Below are 22,081 nucleotides of genomic sequence, written 5' to 3'. Positions count from 1 at the left end.
TAGAATCAAGCCTTAATACCCCTTAATGCCCTAGAGACCCTAATTGTACATAATGAATTAATCTCCTTCTGATACATCTAGACCCATACTAGTTATACACCATCCTTGAAAGAAGGGAGAAAACACTCAAATCATTTTTTATGTGTCTGTGGTTCAGATGAGAAACCCCAGGTAAGAAAGGCTGGATAATCACCAAAATTTCTTGCTTTTTTGGCATCACCTTTGCATACTTTCTGCTGGTTAATCTTACTTTTTACTCCCCTTTTTCTCAAAATTTCAATGGTTGTTCCTTGTTTAGAGCATTATTTCTAATTTATTTATGTATGATTGTTTTTCATGGCTTCTCAGAATCTGGTGCCAATCTTCTCATCTTGCCTTACCTCCTACTGGCTCTACCACTGACTTGGATTGTGAATTTAAATAAATTTTAATGTCTCTGGGCTATCATTTTCCTCTACATAAAATAAGAATATTGAACAAAATTGTCTCTAAGGCTTTCCAGCTCGTGAAATAAGTTCTATAGCAAAGCTCCTCCTCCACTTTGGCACTTTGTCTCAGCTGGCCAGACTGAGTATGAATGTAAATACTCATGTCCTTATACTTTTGTTCAAAAGTGTTTCCTCAACTTGAAATATCCCCTTTGTGCCTAGGTCAATTTCACCCACCCTTTGAGACCTAAATAAAGAGTTATCTCATTTGTGAAAGCTTCTTTGATGTCCAGTGACTTCTTCCCCTCTTAGATCTTCAGTAGAACATACTACCTATCCTGTTTTTTCAGCATTCATTAAACCAAGTCCTGCTTGATTATCCACTAGTATGTACCTGATCTTCCCACACTAGTCTGCAAACTCTTTGAAAATAAGGTATGGAGTTCAGAATCTGGCTCAAGATACACATTTGAGTGTTTCTGGGGAGTGTACAAGACAAAGTGATGGATCTGTAAGCTTTCAGAAAGATAAATAGAGCTATCTTGTATGACCTCTCTGGGACATTTAAAACCATGAAACATGCCTTCTCTTTATTTTCTTGGCTTCCATACTACTTATTTCTGCTGTGTTTTCTCTTCTCTATCCTTAGTTTCACATTCTTTTGTTTTCCCCTTGGCTCCTCCTTCTCTATCAACCCTTGAAATGTTGCTGTTATGCAGGTTTTGTCCTTCTTTTTGGGCTTCCCTGGTGGCTCAATAGTAAAGACTCTGCCTGCAATGCAGGAAACCTGGGTTTGATCCCTGGGTCAGAAAGATCCCCTGGGGGAGGACATGGCAACCCACGCTAGTACTCTTGCCTAGAGAATCCCATGGACAGAGGAGCCTGGCAGGCTGCAGTCCAGAGGGTCGCACAGAATTGTACATCACTGAAGCGATTAAGCAGCAGCAGCAGCAGTCCTTCTAACATGTTCTCATCTGACACAGGTTCCAAGAATAATCCATGGCTACAACTCCTACATGACTAATGGGTCTCAAATTTTCCAGGCTCTCTAGCCGCATCTACTTCCTGGGCTTTAGAGCTTTGTATCTAACTGTCCACTAGAAATCTTCTTCTGATGACCATCAGGAGCCCAGTCTCCACATGTCCTAAAAATAAGTCTTCATCTTTTGTTCCCAAATGTCTTCCCCATTCTCATTCAGTCATCAAAATGGAAATGGAAGCCTGACTCATTCCCCAAATCTCGCTTTTATGGTTAGATGCTACTACTTTTTCTAGTTTTCATAGGTAAAAAACAAACAAAATAGCTGTTCATTCTTCCTTTGCCATTGCCCTCTACCTCAAAACACATCTTATCTCTGACCCCTTTTTTCCATTTCTACTATTATCTCTAACCCAGTTGTCACTCATGAAAACTAACACAATAGCCTCTCCTTCTAATCTGCTCTCTTTCATCCTCAACCCTTTACAATCATTCTCTCCTCAGTAGAAAGAGTGGTATTTTAAAAAGTGTTTATCATATTATGTGTTTCCACGATTTAAAAATCTTTAATGCTTCCTATTCCACATAGAACCAAAACCAAACTCATTACCAAGGCCTATGAAAGTCTACACGATCCAGGACCTCCTCCTCCTCTGAATTCTTCTTATAAACATACACTTCTTGCTTACCAAGTCTACTGGCCTCATTTTAGTTTTTAAAATCCACTAAGCACATTCCCTCTTCAAAGTCTTTGCATGTGTTACTCTCTCTACCCAGAAAGCTCTTTCTCTGACTCTTGAGAGACTTTTTGTGACAAATCCATCTGAATGGTGTCCAGGTCACTTTCTAATACATTGCCCCACTTCTGTTTTCTTTAAGGATTGTTCTCAACCTGTTTTTTCTTTATAACTTTACTGGCTAATTTTCTGGTCCCTGTCTGTCTCCTCAAACTTCAAAATCTACTCCTCTTCATATCCCACACCAGGTCTTCCCTGGTGGCCCAGTCAGTAAAGAGTCTGCCTGCAATGCAGGAGACCCAGGTTCAATCCCTGGGTCGGGAAAATCCCCTGGAGAAGGAAATAGCAACCCACTCCAGTATTCTTGCCTGGAAAATCCCATGGACAGAGGAGCCTGGTGGGCTGCAGTTCATGGGGTCACAGAGAGTCAGACACGACTGAGTGACTAACACTCATATCCCACACTCCATTGCAACTGTTCAGTTTCATGGAACAACCCATGTTACTTCATTCTTTCTTCCTCTCTAAACGCTATTCCTTTTTGCTAGAATGTCTTGCTTTCCTTTTTTTTTCTACATGCTACATTTCTATGTATTTCCACAATGTGGCTAGAGTAATTTCCTTCTTTGTGGAGACTCCTTGATCCTCCAGGTAGATATGTGTTTGCTATTGTTGTATCTAGTACCTGCCTATACTACACCATTCCACAGACTTTATTATAAGTATTCACTTACAGGTCTGTCTCTTTTGCTATACTAGAAGCTCCCATTAAATAGAAGTTGAGTCAATGAAGCCCACACAAAGGACCAAATATCGGTGTCTAATGAGTCAAAATTTGGTTAGTCTAAGGCAAACATTGCCCACTTCCCACCAATTAATCATGGAACATGCCCACTCTGGCACACTTTATAATTAGGTACCTGATAGAGATCTCACACAGAGCTAAGATCTCACAGAGTTGGATTTCACCCAAGTGGTGCCAGCTGGTTGCTTCAGCAAATAACAGTCCTCATGTTGTGGAGAGATACTTCAACATGAAAAGATAGCCATGCTGGATGCTATAAACTTCTTATGGTCGAACTAAGGATGAGTAGCTGTTTAAAATGATATCGTTTTTTAACCCACTAATATGCCTTCTTCCAAGCTTGGCCTTAAATATTCAACCTTTTCATAATATCTAAAACTGAAAACTTCTGAAACCCCTCCCAGAGGAATCCTGGTGAAATTTCACATCTTTCCTCTTTGTTAATGATATGACTCGTAGTCTGCATGCATATACTCTTTTTCCTTTTACTCTCTTTAATTCCAAGTTAGAAAAAAATGTGCACTATGATGTTTAATTGTTTTGTCTGGTGCCTGTCTATGTGCTATGGAAGCATCCATCTGTCCGATCTTGTTGTATCTATCCGCAAATTGATAAACAAAAGGAAAGATTTTCCTACAGGGGAATGAAACAAATGGCCAGGTAATCACTGAGTTAGCAACACCTAACATATGTCTCTTACACACAAAACTTATTATTCTGGCTGGGGAATGGAGCTGAGCAAGAATGGGTTCCCCTTGGAATTCTGGACAGGGAGAAATAATCTCCAATGTACTCTGTTTCCTTTTTAAGAAAATAGATGAGAATCAAGAAAGGAGAAGAATGATTCATGGTCATTAGGCAGCTAGGTCCCTTTGAACTAAATCTGTATAACATGGAGATTAAAAATACTTTTTTTGTCTGGCTGGAAACTTAAAAGCTCTTTTAAATTGCTTTCTTCAGGAAATGATATTCTAAGTTTCAAGCTGCTAACTTGCAAAACAAACTTTGGAAACACATCTCATTTGTAGGTTGGGGTAATGCTTATTCCAAAATCAAATTTGGGGAGGACCAAAAGAATATAATTTTCCTGTTTAGGGAATGGATGAGCATAAGGAAGGCAAGCTGAAGCAGACTTCAGCTGAAAAAAAATGAGTCACTTTTCTCAGTTGTACATTTTTTATTTCAGTAATTATGTGGGAGGTGAACAAGATACATGAGTATTTGGGTTGCTGAGAAAGTAGATGGGAGAAGCAAGTATTCAACGTTGGAGAAGCTGGATTGGTGAGATATGATAGAACTCTGAAAGATGTACCATACATGGATGGACCCCTTGGAGCCATTTCTGGAAGAAAATTCATTTTACATCCCGCTAATCTAGCCAAACATTCTTTTGCTACCACTTTGCAGACTTTGGGGCTTCCCTTGTGGCTCAGCTGGTAAAGGATCCGCCTGCAATGTGGGAGACCTGGGTTCGATCCCTGGGCTGGGAAGATGCCCTGGAGAAGGGAAAGGCTATCCACTCCGGTATTCTGCCCTGGAGAATTCCATGGATTGTATACCCCATGGGGTCTCAAAGAGTCGGACACAACTGAGAGACTTTCACTTCACTTCACTTCCAGACTTTTCCATAGGCTGTTTTCTCAATAGATCTTTTAAAGAGTGGAAACCATTTTCACAGAAACGTTCTACCTTTTCAATTGTTACATACCCAGAGATGCCACAGTGTCAGGCCAATGTAAATTTTAAGTTGCCAATAACTTTATCATACTCCAGGAATAGTCAACAAATCTGGGTTGTTTCGATTAAACAAAATTTCAGCCAAATTCTCTGAAACTAAGAAGAAATTTTTCCTTGGACTTCAATAGAGGTTCAACAGGTTAGGCCTAAGTTGGTTCAAAAAGATTAGAGAATGGGCTAATTAAACTAGGGGATAACAAGATCTAGTAGGCATTATACATATAAGCTATGTACTGTACTCAGTCATTCAGTCGTGTCCGACTCTGCGACCCCATAGACTGCAGCCCACCAGGCTCCTCTGTCCATGGGATTCTCCAGGCAAGAATACTAGAGTGGGTTGCCATACCCTCCTCCAGGGGATCTTCCCAACCCAGGGATCAAACCCAGGTCTTCCACACTGCAGGTAGATTCTTCTGACTGAACCACCAGGGAAGCCCCAAAATACTGGAGTGGGTAGCCTATCCCTTCTCCAGGGGATCTTCCCAACCCAGAAATCAAACTGGCGTCTCCTGATTCTTTACCACCTGAGCTACCAGGGAAGCCCCATACAAGCTATACATAAAAGCTTTTATTACCTCCTAACATTAAGTGGTGCTGTCTTCTCAATCTGAAATGCTTTCTTTCCTCCATCTGCCAAACTGTATTCTGAATCCAAAAATTCTGTTGAAAAATCACCTTTTTGATAAAATCATGCCAGACCTTTCCTCATTCTCCATCTGAATCCATGCTGTAATCACTATAGTAAACTCCCTAGTAATTCTTCCTCCCCCGTGTTGTCTACATGTATGTGTATATGCTGCATATATATATATATATATACACACACCCACACACACACAGACACTCACACACAGAGAAAGAGAAAGAGAGAGAGCATTTATATGTTTTGTACTTGCTGTCCTTTCCTATTTCCCTGGACACTGCTTAAGTTTCGTTCCTGGGTTCACCACTATTTTATATTTCACAAATCACTCTACACTGCTTGCTACTAACTACCCTTTTATTTACTCTCCCAAGGAAAAGTTGTCATCCTCTCACTGTATGCCTGATGGTAATAATTATCACTGATTAGTAGGGCTAAGGGATCTTTGTTGATGTTTAGTTGTTTAGTCATGTCTAACCTCTTCTGCGACTCCATGAACTATAGCCTGCCAGGCTCCTCTGTCCTTGGGATTCTCCAGACAAGAATAATTGAGTGGGTTGCCATTTCCTTCTCCAGGGGATCTTCCCAACTCAGGGACTGAACCCAAGTCTCCTGCTTTGGCAGGTGGATTCTTTACCATTGACCCAGGGAAGCCCTGAAGAGATCTTACAGATTATCCAGTTTGTTTTTTAAATTTCTTTTGAGCCACAGAACTTCTTGTTCCAGATATTTCTCAGAAACAAATACATAAAATAGATAAAAGGTGCTGTTTGGCTAAAGCAGAGTTTGGTGGCTCAGACTTCTGTGTTGTCAGTCCTCTCCTGTCTGCCCTGATCCGCTCTGAGGAAGCCTAGGGAGCAGTTTGTGAAAAACTGATCTATATCCAACCCTCATAGTGCAGATGCTGGGAAATCAAGGTCATTCAGCTCAGCAAAGGCTAAGATGGAATTTCTTCCTGTGTCAGTGCCACTTCTTTCAGAGGGGTAAAAGAAGATCGTCCTTCAATTTCTGGATGTGTGAGTCCCTAAACATTCTAAATTTGTGCAATCAGCATTTGTGTTGTTTGTAAATGGACAGGATTCTTTAACAAATTAAGACTAAAAGTTTTTCTTTTTCTAACTTTTGATTAATTTATCTTATTTTTCAATTAGTCTTTTTCATCAGGATTCATTTTAGGAGACAATATTTTCCTCAAATGTTATGGTGGTGGTGGTGGTGGTGGTTAGTCGCTAAGTTGTGTCCAATTCTTGTGACCCCGTGAACTGCAGCCCACCAGGCTTCTCTGTCCAAGGGATTTCCCAAGCAAGAATACTGGAGTAGGATGCCATCTCCTTCTCCAGGGGATCTACCCAACCCAGGAATCGAACCCATGTCTGCTGTATTGCAGGCAGGTTCTTTACTGCTGGACCACAGGAAAGCCCTTCAAATGTTATATAGAAAACATATATTCATTCAAGAAACATTTTTTAGCCATTTACTGAGCCAGGAATTATGTGGAGTACTGAAAATGCAGAAATAATTTTCTTTAAAAAAACACACACACTCTCTACCCTCAAGCAACTCACAGTATAATGTGGTAGACTTATTTCAAAGTATGTATTCTAGACTGTGCTCTGGATAATTTTATTAATCTTAGACATATTTTCCTTATTGTTCAGGGGTGTTCTCCACTATAGGTACACACCAGTGTTTCTTCTCATGTCGATATGACTGTCCAATCTCCCTTGGAGGCCTGAAGAGTGAGTTTTGTGAATAAGAGAACATTCATAGGTATTAAGACTTAAATAACACAACGCCAAAGGATTTTAAGGATTAAATGTGCTAATATACATAAAATACTTAGAACTATACCTGGCATATAGTGAGCACTTAATGTTAGCTGTTGCTTGTTATTGTTGATATTGTTGCTGATACTGGTGTGGGATCTCTGTTTAATGAATCATATGTCTAAGTATCTTTTGGTAGGAATTCTTCAAGGACTAGTTTCTGAATTTTGAGTAGTGTATGTGTGTGTGTACGTGTGTACAAACATGTCTGAGGTTTATTGAAAATACAGTTGGTTAACTGGGAAATGAAATAATAATGTCACTGGTTTAAATTTTGCATACCTGTGCTCTCAATGGTTATATATATATGCTGCTGCTGCTGCTGCTAAGTTGCTTCAGTCATGTCCAACTCTTTGCGACCCCATAGACGGCAGCCCACCAGGCTCCCCTGTCCCTGGGATTCTCCAGGCAAGAACACTGGAGTGGGATATATACACATATATATATAGTATGGGCTTCCCTGGTGGCTCAGACAGTAAAGGATCTGCCTGCAATGCAGGAGACCCAGGGTTGGGAGGATCCCATGGAGAAGGGAATGGCTACTCATTCGAGTTTTCTTGCCTGGATAATTCCACAGACAGAAGAGCCTGGAGTCCATGGGGTTGTAAGAGTCAAGACAGGATTGAGCAACTAACACACACACACACATATGCATACATATATATGTATGTATTGGTTTAGAGTCTGGAACTCAGAATTATAATTATCTTACCTTACATATGTGGTCAATAAAATAAGAATAGAAATTTTAGCCAGCTTCACACTTAGAAGGAGGAGAGGCTTATCACTTCCAGGCAACTGGAATGTGAGCATCTCAAGACCTAGACTCAGCCACTCTGAATCTTGAAGGAATGATACAAAGATGCAAAGGCAATGATAAATTATCCTCAGTGATAGTGATATCTGAGGTCTGGTATCTATGGTGCCTGCAAACTGATGTCCTAACCAGTCAGCAGTTTTGCCTTGACTCTGTTTCCTGGGTCCAGCTTGCTTTCCTTAGTTCCTGCCTATTTTTTGAGCCTTGTTCTCTGACCTTCCCATCAATAATGGGAGCTTTGATATTATCTAAATCCAGTCTAACATGCAAGAATCTGATTGGCACAATTCTACTCTCAAGAAATCAGACCAAAGATACTAATATTTTCCTCGTATTATGGCAGCAATCTCAGGACTTTTTCACTGCTTGTTCCTTCGGCCTGAAATGCTTTGTTCATGCCTAGTCTTGTGACTTGCTCCCTCACCTCCTCAGAATTCTGCTCAGATCTCACCTGTGTAAATCTCAAGGAGGCTTTCTCGCATCGTTCTGTATAAAGAAGAACCAACCCGACTCTCTTTCTCTCCCATTTTATTTTCTTTCATTTTTCTCTTTAACCCTTGCATCCACCCAAGATATTTATTCTGTGTTATTTTCTGACACCAGTGGCATGTAAACTTCATGAAGTCTCCCTAACTCTTTTAGTTACTGATATTTCCTTGCACCTAGCTCAGTGGCTGGTACATTGAGATGATCAATAAGTATTTCTTAAATAAATAAATGAATTTAAATTCTGCTCAGATGTAATAATAACAATAAGCTAAAAATGTGCTGTGAGTTTTTCAGGCGGCACTAGTAATAAAGAACCTGCTTTCCAAAGCAGGAGACATAAGAGATTCGGGTTCAATCCCTGATCAGGAAGATCCCTTGGAGGAGGGCATGGCAACCCATTCCAGTATTCTTGCCTGGAGAATCCCATGGACAGAGGAGCCTGGTGGGCTACAGTTCATAGGGTTGCAAAGAGTCAGACACGACTGAAGCTACTTAGCGCGCACACACACACACACAGATATGCTATAGCTAATACATTCACTCCACCTTCTGCCGTGTTCTTCTTGATTTCTGCCCCTTAATCCTGACCTTCAATAGCCCATATATTTCCATCTATCTGTTGGCCCAATATATGTGATAGAGTGGATTTCCTGAGAGCAATGAAAGCAGAATTTGGTCCTGCCTACCACGACAAAATGCTTATTTATCTCTCCTTTTACATTTTAATTGTTTAAATATTTGGGGAGGATTTTCCTGCTGTGGTAAATTTATACTCATTAAATTGTCAAACGTGATGGTATTATTTATTTATTTGTTGCAGGCACTGTAGGGAGAAATGCTTGCTGTTGCCACTGGCACCATCTGGCTTTGACTGATTATTGTATTTCACCTGATAGTCTTTGGACAGGACTATCAGGGTGATGAATGGATGAGAGTGGGAGGAGTTCAAACACTGGTTGAGAAAGGATAACAAACCTGTAGCAATAAGTCAGACACCAGGAGGCATTCTAAACACCGAATAAGATAGAACATCCATCGCACGTCCTATTTGCATTCCAGGTTAATCTTCAAAGAGTCAACATGGCAAAAACACTCCAAGATAAAGATTCTAGAAAAGATTTAAGTTGCTAGGCAAAAAGAAAAATCCTTTATGGTGGTTACTGAGTTTACCATGATTCCACATGGTTGTGACTGCAGCTAGAATTCTTCATATATCTTTTCTCAGCATCAGTAACTTATAATCGTACAGAGATTTAAATAAAAATAAACCATTTCAAGACATTCCAACATTCTAAAAGATAATTTGATTTGTGGGAATTAAAGAATAGAATGGGTTTCCCTGGTGGCTCAGATGGTAAAGAACCTGCCTGCAATGAGGGAAACCTGGGTTCGATCCCTGGGTTGGGAAGATCCCCTAGAGAAGTAATGGAATGTACAATAGTGAATGGTGGCGTAATGGCCGGGCACTGGGTTCTGGTGTGATAACTTGATCTTGAACCAAAACCCAACCTGCCTGGCATTCTCAAAGATTTATCTTCATCAGAAGTTTTATTCCAGACAGAAATGAAGTGATAGCTTTGCCAATGTGGGGCATCCTCAGCATGCCTGGATCCATCTGTCTCGTTGAGACAAGGGGCCTAAAAAAGCTATTATTCAATCATTCATCTTTCCCTGGAGAGAGACATCTTTAAGGTACATGGATTATTTTGGTTTATCAGTAGATCACCTATAACTTTCATAGTATCTTCCAGTTAGAAGTGATTTTAGAAGTCATCTTGTCTGTGAAATCATTCATTTATTAATCTTTGCTGTTGTCTAGTCGCATCATGTCTGACTCTTTGCAACCCCATGAACTGCAGCATGTCAGGCTTCTCTGTCCTTCACTATCTCCCTGTGTTATTTCAAATTCTATTGAGTTGGTGATGCCATCCACCATCTCATCCTCTGTCATCCCCTTCTCCTCCTATCTTCAATCTTTCCCAGCATCAAGGTCTTTTCCAATGAGTCAGTACTTCTCATCAGGTGGCCAAAGTATTGGAGTTTCAGCTTCAGCATCAGTTCTTCCAATGAATTTCCTTTGTGGATTGACTGGTTTGATCTCCTTGTTGTCCGAGGCACTCTCAAGAGTCCAGCACCACAATTCAAAAGTATCAATTCTTCGATGCTCAGCTCTCTTTATAGTCCAACTCTCACATCTGTACATGACTACTGGAAAAATCATAGCTTTGACTATATGGACCTTTGTCAGCAAAATGATGTCTCTGCTTTTTAACATGTGGTCTAGGTTTGTCGTAGCTTTACTTCCAAGGAATAAGCGTCTTTTAATTTCATGGTTGCAGACACTGTCTGCAGTGAATTTGGAGCCCAAGAAAATAAAATCGGGCACCGTTTCCACTTTTTCCCCTTCTATTTGCGATGAAGTGATGGGACCGGATGCCGTGATCTTAGTTTTTTGAATGTTGAGTTTTAAACAAGGTTTTTCACTCTCCTCTTTTACTCTCATCAAGAGGCTCTTTAATTCCTCTTCAATTTCTGCCATTAGAGTGGTATCATCTGCATATCTGAGGTTGCTGATATTTCTCCCAGCAATCTTGATTCCAGCTTGCAATTTATCATTTATTCATTAGGAAACATTTATTAAGTGTCTACTATAAATTAAAGGATGCTGATTGAAAAAATGAATCACATATGGTTGCACCCCCTATAAGATACATGAATTTCTTTTCATGACATCATTATTAGCTTGGAGTTCAGCCTTCGCTGGAGTATCTCTGACAATTTGGATGATGGTATTATTCATTTACAGCACTCCTCAACTGAGAGAAAGCAGGTTAACCTCACTTAAAAGGGTAGAAGGGCCAAACCAAAACTTTGCTTCCCCTCATCATTCAAAAAGTCAGATGCAGAATCTTTGAAGTCAAAGTTACATACTTGAATCTCTGAAAAATTAATTTAGTGAACTGTTTCCCCCGTGTCTTCTTATCTTGACCTCTGTCAAACTTCACTGTGCCTGGCCATTTTTCATGCTCACCCAGAAGTGGGAGCTAAATACCAAATTTGGATATTTGTAACCAATGAGTTTTAGACTCTTGTTGCCAGAAAAAAGAATCCCCAAATCTTTTAATGTATTTCAGAACATTCTCTCTTCTTAATGAATGAAATTTCATCAGCTCAGTTTAGTTTTGTTTGCACAGAAAAATCAAGCTTTGGAATAAGTCTAGGGTGTTAAAATTCCTACAATTGTCCAAAGCTTTGAAATATCTCAAGAAAAAAACACTTATTGAGATTTTTTAGAATTTGGCCTTGGGCAGAATTTAGGTGTTAAGAGTTTCCCACAAAATGAAAAATAAAATGACATGCAAATATATACATATATACACAAAACCCAAACTGTGGATTGGGATTTTTAGAGATTTCAGAGATTTGTAGTTTGGGTCTAATGTAATAGTCAATTGTAATTTGTCATAACTTTGGTTTAATAATAATTTTAAGAAATTTAACAGTGGACTTGTTCAGTTGCTAAGTCATGTCCAACTCTTTGTGCTTCAATGTCCTCCACTATCTCCCTGAGTTTGCTCAAATTTGTGTCCACTGAGTCAGTGATGCTATCTAACCATCTCATCCTCTGTTACCCCCTTTACCTTTTGGACTAACTTAAAAAAAATTTTAACATGCTGCTGAAACTAAAATGTATTAGATTATGCCTCATGATAACATTTTTCTTAAACCGTGATTTCAGATCCTCCTAATATTCCCTCACTGTCAGGGTCCAGAAACTCAGGGCCAAGGGTAAGTCAGCCTTAGATAAACAGATTGTCTGGCCTAGGCCACCAATCTGTCCAGCATTTGTGACCTACAAAGATTTTTCCTGCAAGCATCTTCACTTATGCCAACTGTTTATATGCACAGTGGAAACTTCCAAAGCTGTCACTACCAGGTTAGCTTTGCTTACACAACTAACTGATACTGTTCTGGAGCATCCTTTTTTCCTATTTCCTTTTTCTCTTTCTTTCAAAACCAAGAAAGGCTCAATTAACCCATGAGTTTGGTCAAGAAAAGAAGCTGAAGGACAAGACCTAAAAAATCACAGCATTTAAACTTTGCACAGTGTCATCATGATGGAGCAGGAGCTAAGAGATGGCTACTATAGGTGGAGATACAGAAAGAGTCTAGCAAAAGAGCACAGTGGAGATTACACATACACTTTAAATCATTCTGAAGAAATTGAAGAAAACAAAAATAAGCTAAAGACAAAGAAGGCGAAGCTCTGCAGCTATTCTGAATTAAGCACAAATCCTCAGAAATTATTGCAGCGCTCTAATGAGTAGATTACCATTTCTCATGAAGAAGATATAATCAGGAAAGATCTCAACCATTGAGAATTATTTGCAATTTGGTGCTATATTGTATGTCAAAACCCCTTTTTCTCGTCCTCTTTTATATGCTATGTGTGTCTTTCCAGGAAATTAAACAACCGTCTCATGTTTCTTGAATTCTGACTGTGGACCTAACTCTGTTACTAGTATGTACTATAGGATGCATTATAATGGACAGGGCAATATAAACCCCACCATTAAGAAGGGGAAAGAAGGCTGATGTCTAAGAAATACGTACAAACTAAAGAATAACACTCATGAAAATAACAAAACAAGGTAGTCTGTAATTAAGGATATGGGTGCTGTAAGAGATCAGTGAGGGGTCACTGGATGAGGCCAAGAGACAGAAAGCTTTAAGGATGGGAAAAGTAGGAGCGTGTTTAAGATGAGAGAGAAGAAACAGTATTCCAGCTAAGCGGGATGACATAGTGCCTTGTGGAACCTTGAGGGGACCATTCTGAAGAACATGAAGAGTGTCTGATGGTAAGAGTTAGGAGGTGAAATATGAGTGTAGACTTGTCTTAGCCACACACACACACACACACACGCACACACATTAAAAAAAAAATCCTGCTGTGGTAAGAAATTGTGACATGAGCAGCTTTTGACTAAGGGAGTGACGCGATGAAAGAGGTATTTATGGTACTTGGGTATGCAAGATTGCATGGGGAGAATGGAGACAGGAAGGCAAGTTACAAGATTATTTTTAAAGAAAATAAGAATGAGCAGATGAAGCCTTGAACTAAGGTGTTCATGACTGCAATTGAAATGTAAAACTAATTGAGGACCTTTTGAGAAAAAGGGACCATTTTTAGTTCTGTGGGACATGAAGAAGTGTCTCTATCAATACATGTGGTCTGTGACCGTTCTAACTTTTTCAGACCAAGTGACATGTGGTATAGGCAGTATCACAAGGCGAGTTGTAGAAGCCTTCTTTGTTTTATACAATTACTATGGGCTCTTCTGCAGATTTATTTGTTCTTCATTTTCACTTCCCTAGTTCTTGGATTGCTAGCTCTATATACCACTTTATTTTCTGCTTCTGATCCCTTCAGGTAGACCCTATCAAATATTCTTTCTTGGCCTCTGAGATTGGGGATCCCCCGGGCACTATACGCTCAGTCCTGCTCTCTTCTCTAGACTTGGACATCTTCTAAATGCAGATATTCCTCAGAACAAGGTCTTAGTCTTTCCTTTCTCTTATTTCTAATTTTCATTAGAAATCTTATCCACCTTTATAGCTTCAAGTATCACCTCTCCATAAATATATCTCTCAGGTTTACATTTCCCATCCTAAAATGCTTCTTATATCTCCAGTTGGATTCCAACTTCTAAATGTTTGAACCTGAGTTCATTGCCTTTCTCCAAAATCCATCTTACCCTTTGAATTCTCCATTTTCTGTTAATTCTTCCAGTCTAGTGATGATTTTTCTCGTCTTAATTTCTAAAGCACATATTAGCTGTACCAGTCATTTAATTTTGGATTTATGCTACTTTACTTATTTAATTATTTAATTTTATTTCTTGTTACCATATATAATTATATATATTTGATGGCAAGAACTGCATTTTTTACATCTCTGTATTTTTGATTCCTACCTAGTATTCAGTAAATGATTTTTATTGTTAACATATCTCAACTAAGTTGCTAATATGTTGCATATTGCTTTCTATTTTGTCCATTTCTGAAAGTGTTGACAGATTTTGATGAAATTAGTAGATACGAAGATTTAACTGTGGTTCAGATCAGCATTTTGAGACAAAAAGGCAGCTAATAAATTTACTGATAAGAGATTTTTCTTTAACATTATTAACAATGGGTTCTGTACAATTTTATAAACGTTTGCACTGAATAAGTCCTGCTATTCAGAACCTCTAATAGAGTGAGCTATCAGTCAAAACTTTTTGAGTTGAAGGATCTAGAGTTAGGTTAGGTTATGCAGATACCCTTTTGAGAAGTAAGGCTGAGCTAAACATCAAAAACTGCATGCCTACACCTTATTTGAGAAAATACTGACAGCAGGGACTACTCATTTTCTCAATTTTTATTGACCAAAATGCAAGACAGTATTTTCAGCATCAAAAGAGGTTAGAAAAAGATTTAAGGAGTAGTTTCTGCCCTCACTTTGTGTTTTAGGCCATTAGTTTACCTAGGGTAACCTCTGCTTTTTAAACTTTTGTGTCTCCCAAAACTGGGTTTGCAGATGCCTAGAATTAATGAGCTAGAAAGAACTTGACTACCTAGTTTAGCTCTTGTTTAGAGATATGCTACTTGCCTCCTTTATGCCTTATCCCTGAAGCCCCGACTTTGTACTGACCCCAGAGTTTGGGTGGTGGTGGTGGTGGTGGTTTAGTCGCTAAGTCATGTCCAACTCCTGAAACCCCATGGACTGTAGCTCGCCAGGCTCCTCTGTCCATGGGATTTTCCAGGCAAGAATACAGGAGTGGATTGCCATTTCCTTCTCCAGGGGATCTTCCCAACTCAGGAATCAAACCTGGGTCTCCTGCATTGCAGGCAGAGTCTTTACAGACTGAGCTTATGAGGGAAGCCCATAGAGTTTGGGTAGTTCCATCCAAATGGAAATGTTGCTATTATAAAATATCATTTTTGCCTAGCTCATATTTAATAAATGTTTCCATCAAAAACTAGATTGACTTTTCACTTTTTAGACACTTTCCCGTGAAAAAATAGACTGATCTTTCACTTTTTAGGTACTAAATATTTGAAATTTAAAAATGAGTCCTAAAGAAGAGTTTTCAAAATATATAAAACACTAGTAGGAAGGAAACGTCACTTTCCATCTCTCTCCTTCCCATTTCTCCCTCTACCACAAATCCACTGTATATAAGATTTATGCATTGCTTCCACAATAATTCTACCATTCTTAAGTCTGGAAAATCAGTTCAGTTGACTCTCATTAGCTTGAAGTTATTTGTTCTGATGTAAAGTAATCTGTATTTCATGTATTTGGTTGTTTTAATTTATCAATTGGCCACTGCGTGTACAAAACAGAGTTGGTGCTTACAGCAAAATTCTGTACAAAGTCTCTCAAACATTGACTGTTACACCCATTTTTGGTATGACCCTAAGCAAGATCCCTTGCGTATGTGCTCAGTCACTTAGTTGTGTCTGACTCTGTGCAACACCATGGATTGTAGCCCATCAGGCTCCTCTGTCCGTGGGATTTTCCAGGCAAGAATACTGGAGTAGGTTGCCATTTCCTCCTCTAGGGGATCTTACTGACCTAGGGATCGAACCTGCATCTCCTGCATTGGTGGGCAGATTCTTGTCCACTTATCCACCTACTGTGGATGAAACAGCAAATTACAAGAGTTTATCTGAAAAGTTCTTCTCTGGAGAAAGAGACTTAGGAAATATAAACTCTCCTTACTGAAGAGCCCAGGATGATCTGAGAAAAAGACAGGTAAATCCAATACTACTTCAGCACACCTCTCTCACATCTTTTTAAAAAATCCCTATTTTATTTGAACACTAAGTTCCTGAGCCAAAAGAATGCTTCAGCCAAATCTTCCTTCCTGGGGGCAAAAGCAATCTCAGTGTTATACTCTCAGAAAGGCAGATATTGCTGAATGTTAACTGTATAAAAGATGGCTTTCTTTTTCCTTCAGCAAAAATTGCTCCAATTACTTGAGAAAGAGACACGATGTGATGTTTATTCCTGTTTACAGATGTTTAACCAGTGCCCCTTCAGAGGGTCATGTGTCTACAAACAGCATCATGGTAATTATATACATCGCTGTAAAGAACAGATGTGGAAATTGGTGGTTTCTTGGGGGAAGATAATACCAAGTCCACTTTCTAGAAATGTATCCAGTGCAACACAGCTGTAACATTCTGTGTGGTGGTCTCTTTAGTGTCTGTAACTGCATGTGTTTACATTCAAAGAATATGGGAGTTCAGTGGGGCACCCAGCAGAAAAGCCAAGGGGCACCTCAAAAAAGATGCAGATCTTTTGACATATTTGAAAATTCATAGTGATACTGGACACATCTCCATAGACAAAGAATGTAAATCTTTGATTCTAAAGTTTTCCAATCAGGAAATGTGCACTGAAAAGAGAGTAGAATGAAGAAACCTCTGTTGCTCCACACACCTCTTAGGTCTGTGCATCCTAGCTATAGCAAGACTTTTGTGAGGCTAGACTGCCTCAAAGTGATCATACTTTGACCTGTGAACACCACAGTATCCTTAAACTAATCACTGCAGGGTCTGGCAGGGATCAGGGGTCTCTGGTTGTCTCCTGAAAACTAGAATTCAATGGTTCCTTATTTTAAATGCCTATGTTACCTTGGACATAACAAGAAGAATTAGATGGAATCTAATCTGTGTCATATATTGTGTACAGAATGTTATATAGAGATCCAGTGTGTGCCTAAAGGATGAGATTTCTCCTGAATCAAGGCTATCCGTGCCTTCACATGTACCAAAGAGATGTGCAGAAGACAATATGTATCCTATAAATTAGTAATCGTGATGAAACATTGGAAATTAATTTACATTTACATTGCATACAATGATATGCAGTGACATTATGCCTAATTTAGGAATTTTGCTTCTGGGGCAAAAAAGTGTAATCTTCTTCTTGCAGGCTATGCTTTTCTGCTTTTCATGATTCCACATAAACTATCCAACAGCACCAAACTAGGTCTTTGTGATTGAAATGTAACAGAGGAGCCATCTAGTCTGCTAATCTGGATCTTTCAGGCCCAGAATGCAAGGATAATAAAGAGACCTGCCAAGTGTCTTAGGCCAAAGCATGCCTTTTGACACTAATGATCCAATTCAGCTGTCTACTTTGTCCCAATTTCAGCCTTCTCATTCTCTGTGACTCTAGGGACTCAAAGGGAAACGTAAGAGGTGAGGAGGCCTAGCCTCAGCTCTCTCATTGGTTGCTTCACTCTCTCTCTAGGCCTAGGCCTATGGAAAGACATGGTTTAATGATCTCTCCTAGGTCTTGTGTTGGGTTGAGCGTATCTACACATGTTAGAATTTAAGACAGGATTTCTTGATCATAAGAATGGTGTGTGTGTTTGCTAAGTTGCTTCAGTAGTGTCCGTCTCTTTGGCACCCTGTGGATTGTAGCCCACCAAGCTCCTCTGTCCATGGGATTCTCCAGGCAAGAATACTGGAGTGGGGTGCTGTGTCCTCCTCCAGGGGATCTTCCTGACCCAGGGATCGAAACTCCATCTCCTGCAACCCCTGTATTGCAGGTGGATTCTTTATCACTGAGCCACCCAGCAAGCCCTCATATGTGTGGGATAGCTCCCTAGTTGTCCCTAAAATCTGGAGGCAATATGGTAGGAATAGAAAATTCTGACTGTTGCTTGATATAAGCATTTTCAGTAAAATCAAGGAAGCTATTTCCAAACGGGAATGTGGCTTCAGTTTATCATCCTCATTGTGGTCTAAGCCCACTAGGATAGGGGTCCCCAGTCCCCAGGCCCAGAACCTGTACCGATCCACAGGCAGTTAGGAACCCGGGCAGCATAGCAGGAAGTAGGTGGTGGCAAGCGAGGAAGCTTCATCTGCTGCTCCCCATTGCTCCCCATGGCTCATTTGACTGCCTAAACCACCCCCCAACACTGCTGCCCACTATCTGTGAAAAAATTTGTCTTCGTGAAACTGGCCCTTGGTGCCAAAACGGTTGGGGACCCCTGCCCCAGGGTACTTATTAAAATGCATTTCAGGCCTTCTGCAGTGCTACCCAAGACTTCCTCAGTCAGCACGAGGGGAATCTGCTTTATGGAAGCACACTGGTGGTAAGATACATACACTAAGGTTGGGAACCCTCCGTCTGGGTGAATGAGCACCTTTTCTGCTCATCTGTAAGTTGGTTGAGAGAAAATCATTAGTCTACTTTAAATTTCAGTTTTGTAATAATGAAAACCATATCTATCTTTTCCGTTTCCCAGAAAATGTTAATATCTTAGTAGGACAGGCTCTTAGGAAACAGCTCTTCTTCTTCTTAGAAGAGCAAGCAATTTTTAGTTACAAATGGCTTGTTTTTCAAAAATAAACTTGATGATAAAAATGCTTTTGCTACGGAAATAACTTTAAATGGTGTTAATGTTTCCAGGCCTGGCTATAAAACTCAGGTTGATCCAAAATGTAGCTGGCATGCTATACATTTGCAATGAAAACATAGGAGAAAACAAAAATGCTGTTGGGTTTGGAAAAGTGATAGAACCAGTTCTTCATATCTAATTCCACGCACACACAACCCTAAAACTTCCTTTTTCTGATCTAGAGGTGTTGTACTAGCCTTATACTAGCCCCATTCAACAGAAGCCAGAATGGAAATTATAGTAAAACTCTTGTTTACTAGGTAACTTTGAATCACGATGGGATTCTAAAGAGGGGTGAATAAAAAGGAAATTTCTCATGTTGACTGAGCAACAGAAGAAATGTTGCAGGGAGGTGAACTCAGGGTGGGGGGTAAACAGAGAAAAGGACATTAAAGAAGAAATGAGTGGTTTGGTGAAGACCTGATTGGAAGTGTAGGAGAGGTTAGTTGCTTAGGTCTAAGGAGAACTTGTAGGATGAATGGCTGTTCCCCAACTCCCTGGCCCCGCCCATCACTCTAGGCAGAAGAGAGGAACAGTGGGTAAGAGATTTTGTCAATTACCAATAGTTACCACCTGATGGCGAAATTGATCCCAGGCCTCTTGCTACTGGTCAGTTTATTGGGAAAAAGGGAGAAGAATCTGTGTATTGCTTGGTAATTAATTCATTTATTCTACAAATACTTAATGAGTGTCCACTATGTCTGATGAACTATGCCAAGAACTGACTGATATTGAAACAGGAGGGAAGGGAGCAGGGCTCAACCTTTAAAAGAGTGACACAACCCAAGGACACAACATATGAGAACCAAATAGGTCTAAGATGGCAGACAAGTAGACTTCCTCTAGACCTTGAGCTTCAGTATACACTCATTGTAACACATCAGCAAAATGACACACCCACAGGCACTTTGAAAGTTCCAAGGCTGACCATCAAAGACCAAAAAGGAGGCAGTGGCCCAATTCCTGGAAATCTCTACCCCTTCCCCAAAATAGTTAGAATAATCTTCCCACTCATTATCCTCTGAAATTACCCAGCCCATAAAAGCTAATCACACCACATTTTGTCTCTGTACTTGCCCCTATGTAGCCCATATGCTTGTCTATGGAATGAGTTTCCCTTCAAATAAATCCACTTATAACCTATCACTTTGTGAATTCTTTCTGCGATGAGACTTCAAACCTCAACTTCCTTAGGTCCTAAAATCAGGTGTGTGATCTCAGTTGAAAGACCATGGGTTTTGGCCAGGTTCGAGTCCCAGCACATGGATTCAAGTCCCACTCTGAGGTACACAGCTTCAATATGTCCAACCTAACAAAGTCCCTGCCCTCAATGAACTTACAGTTGGGTGGTGAGCTAAATTGGCACAAGAGTTTTGTTGTTGTTCAGTGACTCTGAACAACTCATGTCCAACTCTTTGCCACCCGTTGGACTGCAGCATGCCAGACTTCCCTGTCCTTCACCATCTCCCGAAGCTTGCTCAAATTCATGTCCATTGAGTCAGTGATGTCATCCAACTATCTTGTCCTCTATTGTTCACTTTTCCTCCTGCCTTTAATCTTCCCCAGCATTAGGGTCTTTTCCAATGGGTCAGCTCTCTGTATCAGGTGGCCAAAGTATTAGAGCTTCGGCTTCAGCATCAGTTCTTCCAATGAATATTCAGGATTGATTTCCTTTAGGATTGACTGGTTTGATGTCCTTGCAGTCCAAGGGACTCTCAAGAGTCTTCTCCAACACCACAGTTCAAAAGCATCAATTCTTCAGTGCTCAGTGTTCTTTATGGTCCAACTCTCACATCCATACATAACTACTGGAAAAACCATAACTTTGACTATACGGACCTTTGTTGGCAAGGTAATGTCTCTGTTCTTTAATGTGCTATCTAGGTTTGTCAAAGCTTTTCTTCCAAGGAGCAAGCATCTTTTAGTTTCATGGCACAAGAATGGCCCTAGAATATTAGTTAATATTCCTCTTGGGTAGTGAAATACAGGCTTTCTCCTCTGGTGATTTGCCTCAATGTCAGCTCAGACAATACCAAAGATAGACAAAGCCAGTACTTCTTTTTCTCCAGGAACCTACCATACCTGGAAGACTGCCCCTTAGTTTCTCCTTCACCCCACCCATTGGTCTTCTATGAGCCAACCTTCAGTTTTCCCTCAAATAAAAATGTACTAGCCTTTGGCCTCTTGCTTTGAAAATGTTTGTCTTCACTAAGTGAACTGTATTAATCTGATTAACCTAGAGAGGTGTTACAGAATTCCTCACCTTTGATATCATTTGCATTTTAGGTAAACTTACTGAGTTTTCAGTGTTTATTTGTTTGCTTGTTTTGCTTCTTTTCCATGGTGCTTCCAAAGCCTAGTAACATTTAACCTTTTTTGGGTATTGGATACCTCTGACATTTTTAGAAAAGCTATAGGGAACCAACTGCAAAAGAATCATATGAACAAAGTACAAGGCATGTTACTTCACAATCAGGGACATCCTGAAGCCCATTCTTAGACCATCTCAGACTTAAAAAAAAAAATTATCTATCATTTCATTCAAAGAATTGATACAAACCATGGGAGTGTGTGGCACAACACTCTGAAAAGCAGCGGAAGGGGTTTAAGCAAACTTTCTTATTTTCCCTAAGCAGAGCAGGGCCTGATTTGTGTCTCTTCCCGGTTTCTGTCCAGCACAGACAGCTGACAGCTAGGTCTCTCTTCTACGAACCACTCAGCCTTTGTCTCCCAGCCCCTCCTTCCCCCTGCATTTCGACTCCGGTTTCCGTCCCATAGTCACTCTTCGCGTCTCATTTTTTCCTCCCTTAGGTGTTTCCTCCGGCCTGTCTTTAGGGTGACCTCATCCCTTTGTTTCTCTTCATCAGCCCCTCCCTACATCCTCATCCTTGGCTGAGGGCGTGGCCCAGCCGATGGTACCCTGGGGATCTCAGGGCGTGGCTCGGACCCCCTCCTCCAATACCCCAAACCTCGGGAGAGATCCAGCGCCCCCGGGAGATTGGGGAGTTTTGTTTTATCTTAACGAGCATTCACAAACTCTCCTGGGGAAATAATTGCTTCTTTCAGCCCTGCGATGTCAAAAGCATCAGCCGGCACCTCAGGCCGGTTGGTGGCTGGGCGGCGCGGGAGGCGGTGCGCGAGGGGCGTTGCGCCGGCT

At 40.4% G+C, this 22,081-nt stretch overlaps 1 protein-coding gene across 5 annotated transcripts in view; it reads left to right on the top strand.

The window, feature by feature from the left end:
• The window catches only part of GAP43 (growth associated protein 43), a 323,409-nt gene that overhangs the window by 242,037 nt on the left and 59,291 nt on the right, over positions 1 to 22,081 (top strand). The window lies entirely within an intron of this gene.

This window comes from Giraffa tippelskirchi, chromosome 2, assembly GCF_054371585.1.
Source record: "Giraffa tippelskirchi isolate mGirTip1 chromosome 2, T2T-mGirTip1v1.2.pri, whole genome shotgun sequence".
NCBI classification, from domain to species: domain Eukaryota; kingdom Metazoa; phylum Chordata; class Mammalia; order Artiodactyla; family Giraffidae; genus Giraffa; species Giraffa tippelskirchi.
Note: the sequence above shows the minus strand (reverse complement) of the source record. Positions and strands in the feature narration are given on the sequence as shown.